This window comes from Oryctolagus cuniculus, chromosome 7 (assembly GCF_964237555.1).
Source record: "Oryctolagus cuniculus chromosome 7, mOryCun1.1, whole genome shotgun sequence".
Classification (NCBI taxonomy): Eukaryota; Metazoa; Chordata; class Mammalia; order Lagomorpha; family Leporidae; genus Oryctolagus; species Oryctolagus cuniculus.
This window is the reverse complement of record NC_091438.1, coordinates 16,549,191-16,563,206: the sequence shown is the minus strand read 5'-3', so window position 1 is coordinate 16,563,206 and position 14,016 is coordinate 16,549,191. Positions and strand designations below refer to the sequence as shown.

General features: G+C 62.9%; 1 long non-coding RNA gene and 1 pseudogene across 1 annotated transcript; both read right to left on the bottom strand.

Moving 5' to 3' along the window:
• Positions 1–691: 691 nt before the first annotated feature.
• LOC138850341 (uncharacterized) lies at positions 692–12,148 on the bottom strand (annotated as a pseudogene).
• Positions 7,060–10,957, bottom strand: LOC138850377 (uncharacterized). Its single transcript, XR_011390074.1, has 3 exons — positions 9,815–10,957; positions 8,909–9,106; positions 7,060–7,560 (listed from the first exon to the last, which is right to left on the bottom strand). It is a non-coding gene; the product is annotated as an uncharacterized lncRNA (long non-coding RNA).
• Positions 12,149–14,016: the final 1,868 nt, after the last annotated feature.

Genomic DNA, 14,016 nt, shown 5'->3' with positions numbered 1-14,016 from the left:
AAAGTTAGGAAACATACCGGGTAGAGAAAAATATGTTAGGGAGGATGAAGCCGCGGGGGCAGACCGAGGCGGAGACGTAACCTATGTTGGAATTCTTCAAGTTAGCCCGGGGAACAAAAGGCGAAAAGCTAAAACCAGAGGCAGAGACGCATCAGCTAGGTTGGAATCCGTCAGATTAGCCCGGGGAGCAAAAGACGGGAAGCCAAACCGTAAGGCGGAAACGTAGGCTAGGTTGAATTCGCCAGGTTAGCCTGGGGAACTTAGACTGAATACCGGTGGCGGAAACGTGAGCTAGGCTGTGTGACTCGCGGAAGCCGCTGCATGCAGAGAGAGCGCGCGGGGCACGAACGGGGAGAGCGCACGGGGCGCTAATAGATAGGGAACGTGGGGCTAGCGCGAGGCCGCGAGGCCGTGGTGCAGACGCGAAGGGCGTGGAGACTGCGGAGAGTGCGTGAAGCCGGTAAGCTGCGCAGAGCCGGGAAGCCGCCGCAGGGCAAGGTGCCGAGAAGCAGCCTCGGGGCGGGCGCTGGGATGCCGCAGGGATAAGAGAAACAGAAGTTTAGAAGTAAAATGAGAGAAATAGGAATGCTGGCAGATAGAAGTAAAATAGGAGAAATAGGAATGCACGGAGATAGAGAAATAGAGAAAAATAAGGCCTCCCCACAACATGCACGGCAATGAGAGCTTGGATTCGGTCTGCCTGATTAGTAAGATGATAAGCACCTGTGGGCGGCTGCAGGTCACCGAAGACAGGCACGTTATCAACACCAATAAGTCTCCCCACAATACGGCAATGAGAAGGCTCGGATTCGGTTTGCCTGATTGGTAGGGCTTGTAAGCACCTGCAGGCAGTTCTAGCAGAGCAGAGCATGCGCTGCAGGGCACTGAACACAGGCACGCATCAGCGCCTAAAAACCTCCTCACAACATGGCGAAGAGAGGACCCGGATTCGGTTTGCCTGATTGGTAGGGCTTGTAAGCACCTGTGGGCAACTCTAGCAAGCAGAGCAGAGTGTGTGCCGCAGGGCACTGAAGACAGGCGCGTATCAACGCCAAAAATAAAAAGAAAGGGGGATCTGTGGGGAGCAACTGGGAGCAACTCGGACTAGACTAAGTTACTGAAATTAAGACTTATTCTATGCATCTGCTCTCCCACAATATGGCGCTGGGAGAGGAGGAAACAGCTTCTACACAGCTGCCTCCAGTTCAACCAATAAACTGCAGGAGCTGATCCTGCTCCTGATTGGAGGAGAGCAGTGTACTCGGCGTGTGGGTAGCAGAGTTGGGATTGGTGGAAGAGGACTATAAAGGAGGAGAGAGACAACATGCACCAGGAACATCTAAGAGGAACACCTGTGCAGCCCCCGAGAGAGCCTGCCGGCGGTGTGCCACTCCCCCGCGGAAGTGGGGAAAGTGGCAGGGGGAACCGCCCTTCCACGGAGGTGGAAGGGACGGTAGCCAACCCGGGAAGAACCAGCAGCAAACCCGGGAAGGGCCAAGCAGACGAAAGAACAATGCAGGGTCCTGTGTCGTTCCTCCACGAAGAGGGGGAGCAACAGTCTTCCGCTGCTTTCCCAGCCATCTGCATGGGAAATGGAGCAGCCGGGACTCGAATTGGTGCCCATGGTGCAAGTGCAACCCATGCCAGCTCCGGGACAGGGAAGGCATGTTTTAGTCTTTTCTTCCTTCTTCTTCTCCTTCTCCCCCTCTCCCTCCTCCTCTTCCTCTCCTTCCCTCTCCCCCTGATTCAAGATTTTATTTATTTGAGAGGTACACTTACAATGAGAGGGAGAGAGAGAGATCTTCCATCTGCTGTATGGCCTCTGCATTACAAAATAAAGCCCTAGATATCCTCAAAAAGAAAAAAAAGAATCCATGTATGGTCTCAGGAGATGACCTATATTATCACTTCTAAATTGTAGCGTCAATTAATTATTTTGTGATAAAAAATAAAACAGCAGAGAGGTGGTCAGCAGGAAGGTGAGTAGTACAAGGGGCTCTTGTGAAGTCTTGTTCTATGTATCACCAGCTCTCTCCAGAAAAGACAACCTGGGCAAAGCACCCAAATATCCATTGCCTTCACCAAGTCCAGCCTACATATTGCATGGGGTGATTGTACCCATCATTAAGAGATTCCAGATAACTCACTTTTTAAAAAGTTTTATTCATTTTGAAAGTCGGAGTTACAGAGAAAGAAGGAGAAACAGAGATCTTCAATTCATGTGTTCACTCCTCAGATGGCTGCAACCAGGAAGGCTGGGCCAGGGGAAAGCTGGGGGCTCATCCAGGTCTCCCACCTGAGGGACAGGGGCCAAACACTTGGGCATCTTCTGCTGCTCTTCCCATTATCAGGGAGCTGGACTGAAAGAGAGGCAGCCATAAACAAACTGGCACTTAACATGGAATGCCAGCATTGCAGGTGGCAGGCTTACCCACTATGCCACAATGTGGCCCCAGTACTCACTGTTTACATCTCATGATTAACAAGCACCTGATTCCACTGTGTTTGCAGGAAAGCGAGGGCGGGAATGAAGTAGTCACCAGGGTTTCACTGTGGATAGGATTGTTGGAAATGCTGGAAGCAAGAGAAAACCACACATCACACACTCAAGGTCAAGCAGAGGAGGGAGGGTAATAATCCAAAGAATGGATTCTAAAATAGACTAAAAAATAATAAAAGGACTAGAAATGGAGAGTATACTCATTATAGAGCCATGACAAGAATTCTGGTATAAGTAAATCTGGGAGAGAAATGAGCAAGTATAATCATGGACTTGGAAAAATGTTCTACTTGTGGCGGATGGTGTCTGAAGCTGGCTTTCAAGTATGCTTTGTATCTGAATGTGTGAAAATTACGCAGGAATCTGGTCATGAAGCACCAAGAGGGCCTAACTTAAGGTGTTTCTGTTGTGTTCTGAAAGACGTGAGGGACACCTGTAGGGTTTTACTTTCTTAACTGGCACTGTTACATTATAGAAGGTGCTTAAACAGAAACTAAATGAACAAAACTAAGATTTTTTTTTTTTGCGTTTCTTCCTTTATTTAAAAAAAATCATCCGGGGGCACGTGAGCAGCCTCCCGTGGCAGGGGTCGTGGGGCGAGGTGGGGGCGGGGGCTCGGCTATGTACAGGTGGGCACCGCTCTTGGTCTGGCCGCAGCCTCGGCCCGCACCCGGCCCTGGGGTCAAAGGTGCCACCCTGGGCATGGGCTATGTGGCCATGGCCACGGCCATGACCATGGCCACGGCAGCCATGGCCAGCCTCCGCCTGGGGGCTCTGGGTGACCAAGGGTGCCCTCCTGGAGGGGCCCCATGCTAGGTATAGAAGACCTCGGGGCTCAGGGGGCCGAGGCCCACCTGCCCACCCTGGGCGGGGTCCCCGCAGCCAGCACCACTAGATGTAGATAACCTTGGGGCCCAGGGAGCTTGGGGGCACTGTGCTAGGTGCAGACGACCTCGGGGCCCAGGGGGCTCTGGGGACCGAGGCTGCCTCCCCACTTCGCGGGCCCTGCTAGGTGTAGAAGATGAACTCGGGGATCTGGCCATCCTCCACCGAGGTGCCGCAAAACTAAGTTTTATATCTGCAAATGCACAGGAGTTTTTTTCAGTCTGGAGGCTGGGGTTCAAGGCCAAGGCTCCAGCGGACTCTGAGGAGGGCGCAGCCATGTCCTCTCCCCCGTGAGTCCCACCACTTATCACCTCACAGTCCCACCCCCTGGGGGGTGAGGGCTTCAACCTGACACTGGGTGTCAGCCCAGTGCCTCCCCTGCCAGATGAGCCAAGGGTACTTGCCCCCTGGGGTGGGAGGGGCCAGGCAGGTCGGGTGTCTGCACCCCAGCAGCCAAGCTCTGATGGCCTCCCATCAGGGAGGGCAGGGCACCGGGTGGGGAGGACAAGGGCAGAGGCACGGCTGCCCAGCCCCTCGGCACCTGCCCTCACCTCACTGCCTGGGCACTGACCAGAACCTGGCCCCATCCCTGGCTCCTCGCACCGTTAGGCCATTTTTGTGGAGCCCACGAGCACATGGTGGACACAGAAGGATGACCGTGGACACTGGAGGAGAAACTTGGTGAAAACGGTGCCCCAGGAAACTTCGCCAAGGCCTCCTGGGAGCTTCTGAGTGGGGAGGCAGAGAGGAGAGAGGCGGTGGAGCTCCCCCACCACTGTGGACTCCCAGTCCCCTCATCCTCACAGTGGGAGGCACTGTCCCTGTAGTCGCTGTCCTTGTGGTCAGAGCCCAGCAGGTACTGGGGTGCTGGGAGGGCCCATAGGGGATGGGGGTGGAGCTGCTGACCCTGGGGGCCACTTCTGCTGCTTGGGGTGGGACAGGTGCCTACCAGGAGGTGAGCGGCGGGGGCGCTGTGGCTCACGCCCAAGGGAAGAGCAGGCAGAGACTGGGGCAGGTGGCCCAGGAGGGGGTTTGGGGTCTGGTCTGCCAGCACCTCTCATGCATGCTGCAGCATGGGCAGAGACAGGGCATGGCTGGGCTCCCCCGCCTGCCTGGGAGGGGTCTCCATGCTCCTTGGCAGGAAGCAAGAGCCTGCCTGGATGGTTAGTCCCCAGCTGTCTCCAGATCCAGGGAAGTACCAAGCAGGGTCCCCTCAGGATTTGCAGGCTCACTGGGACCCCCATGGCCTGAGACAGGGAGCAGTACCGTGAGTGACTTCCAGGAAAGCACTCAGCAGCAGCCCTCAGACTCAGGCCAGGGCAAAGGTGGGAGGCAGCTTCGGACCCAAAGAGGGGCTTCCAGGCACAGCGTGAGGGCGTGGCCTGGTCCTGTGCAGCCAGGGGGAGACCTGGGCTGCTGCTTCAGCCTCCCAGCTCTAGGTGCGCACCAGAGTCCCCAGCCTCAGGACGACCCTCCCAGGAAGCTGTCCCTTTACTCCCAGGGTCAAAAAGACGGAGGCTGCTCATTCCACTGGGACCCACCCTGGCGCCGGGCACCTCCTGATCTGGGGCGCTGCACGGGCGATACCCCGAGGCTGAAGATGATGGGCTCCCGTGGCTGGGTCAGTGCAGTCGGCAGCCCGAGTCCACCCCTCTCTGGGCTCTGGCCTTCAGCTGCTTCAGGCCGCGGTGGCCGGGGTCCACCAGGAGATCTCTCTGGGCTGCTGTCCAGGCTTCTACGTGGCGTTGCTGCTCCAGGCAGCGCTGCCCTTGGTGCAAGAACGGGCGGACGGTGGGGGTCCGGCACGACTGCCCCCACAGGCTGCTCTGGGCAGGGGCAGGTCCCAGCGTGAGGGCCTGGCTGAAGGGCGCAGCGGCCCCCACCTCGTCCCCCAGGCTCAGCAGCAGGCGGCCCTGGGAGCAGAGGTCCTCCGCCCACCGCGGGAGGTCCCCATCGCCTGCACCCTCCTAGAGCAGTTGGTCCAGGTCCCTGAGGGCTAGGTTGCATTCCCGCAGCTGGGCCAGGCAGGTGGCACGCAGGCGCAGGTGGCAGGTGCCCCCACCACCGGCCAGCACGGCCAGGGAGCAGAAGCCCAGCGCCTGCGGAGGCCCCCTGTGTCCAGGAGGGCATTGGCTTCCTGGGCAGCGGCCTGCACAGAGGAAGGAGGGAAGGAGGGAGGGAGGGAGGGAGGGAGCCTGGGTAGGCCCAGCCCGCTCCCAGCGCCGCCCACCTCTGGGGCCCCCTCCCCGTGCTCCCTGCCATCCCAGCTGGCTCTGCAGCCCCTCCCACTGGCCCTGCACAGGCTGTCCCCGCCCCCTGGACAGCGGCCCACCGGCCTCCGCGACCCAAAACCAGGAAGGCAGCGAACCAACCGAGTGACAAGCAGGCTGCTGACCAGGCCTCGGCGCTTCCCCCAGTCCCGCCCCCCCCCCCCCCCCGCACCCTCCGGACGGCAGGACCGGCGGGTTGTGCGCAGCTCCGGGGCCATGCCGCCGGCGCCTTCCTTTCCCGGGCCGAGCTGAAGCCCCCTCGGTCACCCTCCTGGGCTCATGGAACTCCCGGGAGAGCCTGTACAGACACCCCGCCCAAGACTGCGGCCCGGCCCGGAGGGCGTGCTCAGGCCCCACACAGCTGGGCTGGGTGGGCAGCGGGAGGAGCGCGCAGACCGAGTGGGGGGACCGGCCGCCAGCCACCGGAAGTGTGGAACGGCTACTTCCGGTTCTGCTCGCGTCTCTCAGCAGCCTCTTGGACTCCAAAGGCAAGTCCGCAGCTTCTCAAGGATGCTGCCTTAGCCCCGCCTCCGACCCAGAGGCCCTGCCCAGTTCCTCCTAGAGCCTAGGGATTCCCGCCCAGGTGCTTATGAGAATTCTGAGAACCCGCCCCCAAGCCCAGAGGCCCCCCCCCAGCATGCCCCCTAAGTCGAGAGGCCCCGCCCAGCTCCCCCGGGAGCTCAGACCCCGCCCAGCCCCATCTGAGGCCCCAGAGGCCCCGCCCAGCCCCGCCTGTAGCACCAGAGACCCCACCCAGCCCCCAGCGAGCTCAGAGGCCCCGCCCGGCCCCACCTTGGAGCCGAGACCACCGCGCATGCCCTCGGTCCCGGGCTCCGGTACCCATCCCACCATGGGGCGCTGTCGGTTGAGGCCGCGGGATCCCCTGGCACGCGCAGGCCTGGGAGAAGCTGTGGCGACGCCCTGCGCGAGGCGGACTTGATGCAGGACGGGCTCCAGGGGTCTCCCCTCCACCCCCCGGAGGCTTATGCCCCCTGCGAGCGAGCCCAGAGGCCCGTGGCCCTCGCGGCTGGCGGCCTGAGACCCGGGCCCTGCCAGTGATGCTGCTCTCGCCCACCTCACATGAGATGCGCACCCCGCGGGCACACCTGGGCGAGGCTTTACGGCTCGGAGGCCTCTAGCAGCCGTAGCAGGATGCCCAGGTCCATGGCGTCCGGCTAGGCCAGGACCTGCAGATCCAGGGCCGCGGCCCGCACGTCTCCCTGCTTCAGCCTGGGCAGGCCCCGCTGGGCCTGGCCGACGCGGACGCCAGAGCAGAGCGCAGGGCCCCTGCAGATGGGCACCGGCTGCCTGGAAGCTGCCTGTGGGGGTGGGAGGCGGTGTGTGGGCGTGGGCGAGGGGCTGCAGGCAGAGGCACTAAGATTCACCTGCTGCACATCCCCTGCCTCTCCCCCATGGTCACAGCAAGGGGTCGTCCCCCACCAGCCCCAGCAGAACCGGAAATGGGGACCCAGCTCTCAGGACATTGCTGGCACAGCACCAGGGAGATGTGGGGCAAGGCCACCCAGGCGGAGCCAGGCCTCCGTGGGGCGTAGAGTGGGGTCAGTGGTCATGGCTGGGGCCTCTGAAGTCACTGCCGTCCAGGGTCGCTTTCCCTGCTGATCAGGTCAGAGGGTGGGGCAGGCCAGGCATTCCCAGTGCCATGAGGGCGTTGGCCAGCAGCAGGTGCCCACTGGGCTGCGCGCCGTCAATCTGGACCACTGCCTCCCCAGCGGCCAGGAGGCCCTGGGTGTCGTCCTCCCAGAGGGGCCGGCTCAGCAAGGCCCAGCAGTGAGCGTGCAGGCCCTGCACAAGGAGGTCCTGGGCATCGCGCCTCAGAGAGCGGAGCTCAGGGACCACAGTGGCCAGGTCCAGCTTCAGGGCAGACACGATGTCAGCCACGGCTTCCTGGAAGGGAGGTGGGCGGGGTGGGGCTCCGTCTGGAGGGGCTGCCCTGCCTGCCCCACCCTTCCCTGCCTGCCCTCCCCCCCCACCACGACAATGAACCCCATTACCCCCCACCCCTTTTCTGCTGGGCACCAGAGGGGATCTCTCGCTGGCCTCTGTCCTGAAGTGAGCTGCCCAGAGCTCCTGAATAAGGCTGGACACAGCCCCCAGAGCACACCCTCCCATCACCTGTGCCCGCCCCTCCCAGTGAGGGCAGCCTGCCAGCCTGGGACTCGTCCTCGTGCCTGGGCCACTGGGGACTGTGCCCTGAGGGTTCGGGAGTCAGGATCCTGCCCTGCACAGCCCAGGAGGCAGCCAGGGGTGAGGGTGCCTGGGCCACGACCCATGTCTCCACTGCCCGAGCTGACGTGAGGAGTGGTTCTCCTTGTGCAGCTGACCTTGCCTCCCACTCCTGGGGTGACTTCCAGCCCGGCTGGATCTGCTCTGTGGGTGTTTGGCTGAGTGTGCACCCACGTTTACAAGGGGTCTTGCATGAGGGCTTCAGCAGTCCGTGAAAACACATGTTATGCGGAGTCTAGGTGAGCTTTGCTTTCTTTGGCCTTTGTGCTGTTTCCCACTGGCTTTCTGAAGGGGGCACCTGCCTTGCTCTGGGGTCAGGGTCTCTCCCTCCTCTGTGGGTCTGTCTAAACATAGGTGCTTCACCGGAAAATCTGCCAGGCACAGAGCCTTTCGTGGTCGGGAGTCTGACGCCCCAGACGGGGCCCTGGTCTGCTGCTGGTCAGCTTGGGGGGGCCGACCAGCCGTGTCCCTTCCCCACCAGTTTCACCAGGAAGGACTCACTCAGTCCCCCCCCCCCTGCAGGGGTCTCTGTCAGACCAGGGGGTACCAGCAAGGCCCACCAGGAACCACTGGCAGGCAGGCCCCTGGCCCATACCCCCCATCCCCTGTGGGAAGGGTCTCACCCCCCAGGGCTGTGCCCCTGTGCCCAGAGCTCAGCCAGGAGGGGAGGCCAGGTACCCACCACTCGGTCACTGTCCCTAGGTGGACTTGGGTGTGGGGATAGAGTTGGGAAAGGGGCCTGACTGCCCGCAGGCTGAGGGGGCTGGGATGGACGCCTGGTTGGTGCCCAGCTGCTGCAGACGTGTCTTGGGCGTTGCAAGTTCACCTGCGTGGCCAGGGCCTGTGTGCAAGGTGCCCCCACCCAAGATGCTCCCGGGGCGCACACACCTGAGACCAGCCCTGTCCTCGGACCTCCCATCCTTGACCTGCAGCTCGGCAAAGACCCCACCCCCACCCCCTCATGCACCTGCCACGGGATGGGCCTCTCGGGCAGGGGGCCGGCCCCTACCTGCAAAGATGGCCAGAGATAGGTGATGGCATCCCTGGTGCGGGCCCTGCTGTCGGCTGCGCCTGGCCGTGCCCGCAGGATGGCCAGGGCCCAAGTGTGGCAGTGGCCCCGGAGCAGCTACAGGTCCTCGGGGCAGAAGACATCCAAGGTGGGCTGGAGGCAGGCAGTGTCCCTGGCCTGGATGAGTCTCTTCACCAGCTGCAGGGGGAGCCGGTCATTGGCGCCCCTCAGGCACAGCTGCTCGGTCCTCCCCGTGCTCCTGAGACTCTGGGGGTGCTCCCAACTCGCCCCTGGATTGGAGCCCAAAAAGTGCAGGGTGTGGCCCTGCTATGCCCTCATGAGGCTGGGGTGGGGGTCTCAGGGTCACCAGGCTCCCACACACAGGTGAACGCCTTGCGGGCCAGAGTGTAGGGAGGGGCTTCCAGATCCTCAAGTTCAGAGCCAAGAACAGAGCAGGAAGGCTCAGGGAGGACAGAACCCCACCTCATGAGGCGGTCCCTAAGGAGACCCCCTGCTGCCACCTGCTGGCCGCTCATGCGCGCTCCAGTGCCTTGGCCAGCAGCTCTTGTTCCAGAACGCGGTTGCCCCCAGGGCTAGGGGGATGCTGGGGAAGGCAGGGGTGACAGAGGTGTGGACAGGACCCTTGGCCGGTCCTCCCCAGCCTGAAGTCTCCCTGCTCCGCACATAACCTGCTTCCAAGAGCGAGGCCCCTGGAGCATGCACACAGGTGTGGGTGGGTCTCACTGGGGAGCAAAGCGGTCACAGGGCCAGGCAGGCAAGGCCCCGAGGGCCAGGATTCTCCCTTGACCGCCAGGGGACACCTGCCCAGGCTGTGTCCTGGACAGCCTGCGAGGCAGAGCTCAGAAGACGGGGTCGGAAGTCGGAGCCCCTGCCCAGGCTCCTCACCTGGTGGCGTTGAAGGAGAAGCTCCTGCGCAGCTGCACCAGCGCCAGCCGCACCAGCACCGTGGCCGTAGTCGGTCCCTGCATCAGGGCCACCTGCAGGGCCCGTGAGCATCATCCAGGTGGCCCAGGTGGTACAGGGCATCGGCAGCCAGCAGGTGTGCAGCCTTGTCCTCCATGTCCAGCTCCATTAGCAGCGAGGCCAGCTGGTACACACCACGGGCATCCCTGCAGGAAGGAGCCATGCACCTCTCACCCATGCAGGTGGGGGGTGCGCAGGCGTCCCTGTGCACCTGGCCTGGGCTGCCCTTCCAGTCAGGCTGTAAAGACACTGGGCTCCCAGAGGGACCCTCACGGGCTGCGCCCACCCCAGGGCCCTGGCTGCCCTTCCTGGTGGCTGACCCTGGGCCCTAGCCTCTGGCTCCAGCCTCCTGCCACCCCGTGGGTGGGCATTCTTCAGACAGCAGGCCTGGGGGTGGGCAGAGGGTCAGCAGGAGGGCTGACCCTGAGCAGACTCTGCTTCAGTTCTCTGTTCTGCAGAAGCAGGCACGAGCCTTTTGGCCCTGTGGGCTCAGGGGTGCCAGTCGGGGGCAGACTGGATGACGGTGACACTTCCCAGAGAGAACGGAGGGAGTCCCTGGTCCTGAGGGTTTCTCCTCCCCAGAGGATCCAGCAGGGGACTGCAGGACCTGTGTGTGTGCTGTCACCGCTGCCCCCTGCCCGCTGAAGCACCTCCCCCACACCTCCCCCCAACTGAGGAGAACGAATGGCAGCAGCTGGAGGTTCACCTGTTGGGTCCTTAAGTCTATCAAATGGGGGGAGGGGCTTCCGAAGTCAGGGGCCATGCAGGGGAGCTGCTCCCTGACCCAGCACCCCCAGGGCCATCTCCATGGTGAGGGGAGGGGGGATGCCACCTAGAGGCCTTGGAACTAAGAGCAAAACATCTGGGGCTGTGGGGTGGGAGCAGGTGCACGCCTGATACACACCTGGCACAGCCAAGCTCAGCGCTGTGACCGGTATGGCAGGTGCACAGAGAAAGGACCAGAAGGAAATGGAACAGGGGCTGAATGGTGCTGTTGTCTCTGTGTCTGGCGGAGGGGTGTGTCCAACCCAGAGCCCAAGGTGACCCCTGGGCCCGGGAGCGCGCCCAGAACAGGAAAAAACACAGCTGCAGCCTTGCAGGACCAGACAGGAACAGCAGCTCTGGCGCGCGCGCGGTGGTACTCACCCCTCCGGGCCGCGCCGCCTGGCCCAGCAGCCTCGCTTCCGCAGCCCAGCAGGGGCGGGCGCTGCAGCATCAGGCGGCCCTCCTCCAGCAGCACGATCAGCAGCAGCCTGCGCTGGTTCCAGGGCACGAAGGCCTTGGCGGCCAACAGCGCTTCCTCTGGCCAAAGCCCGCACGCGGTGACATAGTCCAATGTGCCCAGCAAGGTGCTGCTGGCCAGCACCTGCAGCAGCCCGCGGCCACACAGCGCGCACGCAGCCGCCAAGGTGCGGCGCCCCCTGCTCCACCACCTCCTGGAAGTCTTCCCGGGCGCCCCGCGAGTCCCTGCCATGCAGCACGCAAAAGCCTCGCAGCGCCAGCAGTGGTGCGCGCTCCCCGGCGCGGACCTTGGTGGCATCCCCAGGGCCAGCGGGCCGCAGCAGGCCCTCGCACAGAGCCCGGACGCCCGCCACGTACCCGGCCAGCAGCAGGCATTCGGCCAGGTGGGTTCCCAGCGCAGGCTGGGCCCCGGTTAGTGCCACGCGGAGCAGGATTCAGAGCGCCCAAGTCACCTGTGCCAGCAGCTCGCGATCCGCATCTTCGCGGAGCTCGGGGCGGCTCCGCACGGCCTCCTGGAAGAGGGCGAAGCCCAGGTCCGCGGCCTCCTGGGCCTGGGCCCGGACGCGCTCCTGGTCCCGGACGGACAGCACGGCCTGGAACTGCCAGCGCGCGGCGGAGGGGCTTTCGCCGCAGGCGTCGTGCAGATCCCGCAGCATATCCTCCGCGAGGCTGTCCAGGAAGAAGGCGGCGAGCGTGACCAGCAGGGTGGCCAGGCGCTCACCTAGGGAATAGACCGGCGTTGGGGACCCCCTGAGAGGTGGCGCCCGAGGCCTCTCGCCCTGCCCAGGGACTTTGGACCCCTTGCGGTTACTTTCACTCTGGCGCCCAGCAGTCCAGGACTTGGGGCCGCGAGGACACGGGGGTCTTGAAGCCCCTCAGGGACAGAGCAGGGTGGGAAGCAGACCCCATAACCAGCTTGGGATGGGCGGCGCTGCCCCCAGCACCGCTGTGTCCGCCTCACCCCAGAGCCCAAGTGGAGCTGGAGCTGGAGCTTCCTCGCCCCCTGGCGGTCATTGAGGGAATTGGAGCATTGGGGTCTCTGCTAGGCGGACCGGCCCTGGCTCTGCGCCTGGAGGGGCCTTGGGTTTCCTGCCTGCTGGGGGCCACCTGGAGACCCCAGGCGTCCGTGCCTCTCTGGACTGGATCTCCCTGTCAGGCCAGGGGGGAGGAAGAGGCAGCAGTGCCGCTGCCGGGCCGTGGGACCTTTCCTGGGTCCCCTCACCTGTGGCCTCTTCGGCCGAGGCCCAGAAATGCCAGTGGTCGGCACACATGGGCCTGTGAGGACCCAGTGGGTCAGGCCGGGCCTGGTGCGCCACGAACATCCCCGACATGTGCGTGCACGGAGCTGTGTGAGGGGGAAGGCAGCGCAGCAGGCCCAGGGCCAGGAGGAGCCCAAGGTTCTGTCTCCCCCAGCCGTACTCCATGGGGGGCCCTGAGTGCTCAGGAGAGCTCCCGGCCCAGCCCGCTTGTCCGACCCTGTGCCCAGCGTTCCTCCCAGGTCCTGCAGGCTCTCAGCGCTTCCTTCACCCCAGCAGCAGCGGCAGCAGCGGCAATCCTCTACGCCCAGACCCCTTGGCGTGCAGGAGGCCCAGGAGGCACACACGCGTGCACCCAGCTGCCGCTGTCCCTGCGTCACGGTGGCCAGAGCCCAGTGTGAAATCAACCCTGAGACCACCACCGCCACCAAGAGGCCCCGGCCTCATGCCAGCAGCCGCGAGCCCCTCTTGTTGGTCGCTGCTGCACAGAGCAAGACCGGCCCGGAGCTTTACAAGTGTTCACGGATCCTGGGGAGTGGCATCCAAGGAGACCCCGGTGGTCTGGGGTGTAGAGTTTCTTACCCCTGTCCTTCTGAGAGTCTGGTCACACACCTGGGGCTTCCTGCTGTGGCTCAGGAGTCACAGGTCACACACCTGGGGCGTCCTGGTGTGGCCCGGGGTCACAGGTCACAGGTCACACACCTGGCGCCTCCTGGTATGGCCCGGGTCACAGGTCACAGGTCACATACCTGGGGTGTCCTGGTGTGGCCCGGGGGCTGCACCTCAATTCTCACTCCGTCCTCACGTCCACTGACTCTTCTGCTGCTTCTGATGTGTTTCAGATCTAGAATTTCCGTGGCTCTCTGTGCAATGTCTGCTGAGAGCGCATCAGCTCGGTCATGGTGACTGAGGTCCTGAATATACTGGAATGTATTAGAATGTACTAGAATGTAGTGGAATGTAGTGGAATGTGCTGGAATGTGCTGGAATGTGCTGGAATGCGCCCTCTGAGTCATTTGCTGGCACAGCTTCAGCATCTGGATGACTTCAGCGTCCATCGCCTCGTTTCCTCCTGGCTGGGGCTCAGCGTTCAGTGCCCATTTCCGTGCAGCCTGGTAATTTCTGTTTTCTGTTCCTGCTTTGTAGACTCCGTGTTCAGCTGTGTTCCTCCAAGCAGCTGCCTGGGTTCCAGTGAGGAGCTGAGTTGGGCCCACGTCCAACACACGCCCCTTCCTCCCTGCTCCAAGCTGCTCTTCTCAGCGCTGCATCTCCAGGCCCTGAGCCGCCCGGAGTGTGCCATTGTGTGGTCAGCCGTGTGTGCCATTGCACGGTCAGCCATATGAGCTGTTGCGTGGTCAGCCGTGACGCCCAGATTCTGGGTCTCGAACCCTCAGCCGCCTCCTCTTCAGCATCTTCCTTCTGACTTCATTGCCCTGACCTCTGTCCTGTGACATCTTGAGCCACTGAAGTGACAGCTTTCCATTGTGCCACGCCCATAGATCAACAGGTCCCTGGGGCAGAGCACTGCTGGGACACCAGCTTCACCTCCCATGCCCTGGCTGCCAAGGGCAAACTTTGTTCCTGCCTGCATGCGCCCACCGTCCAGCGCCCGTGCCCACCATCCAG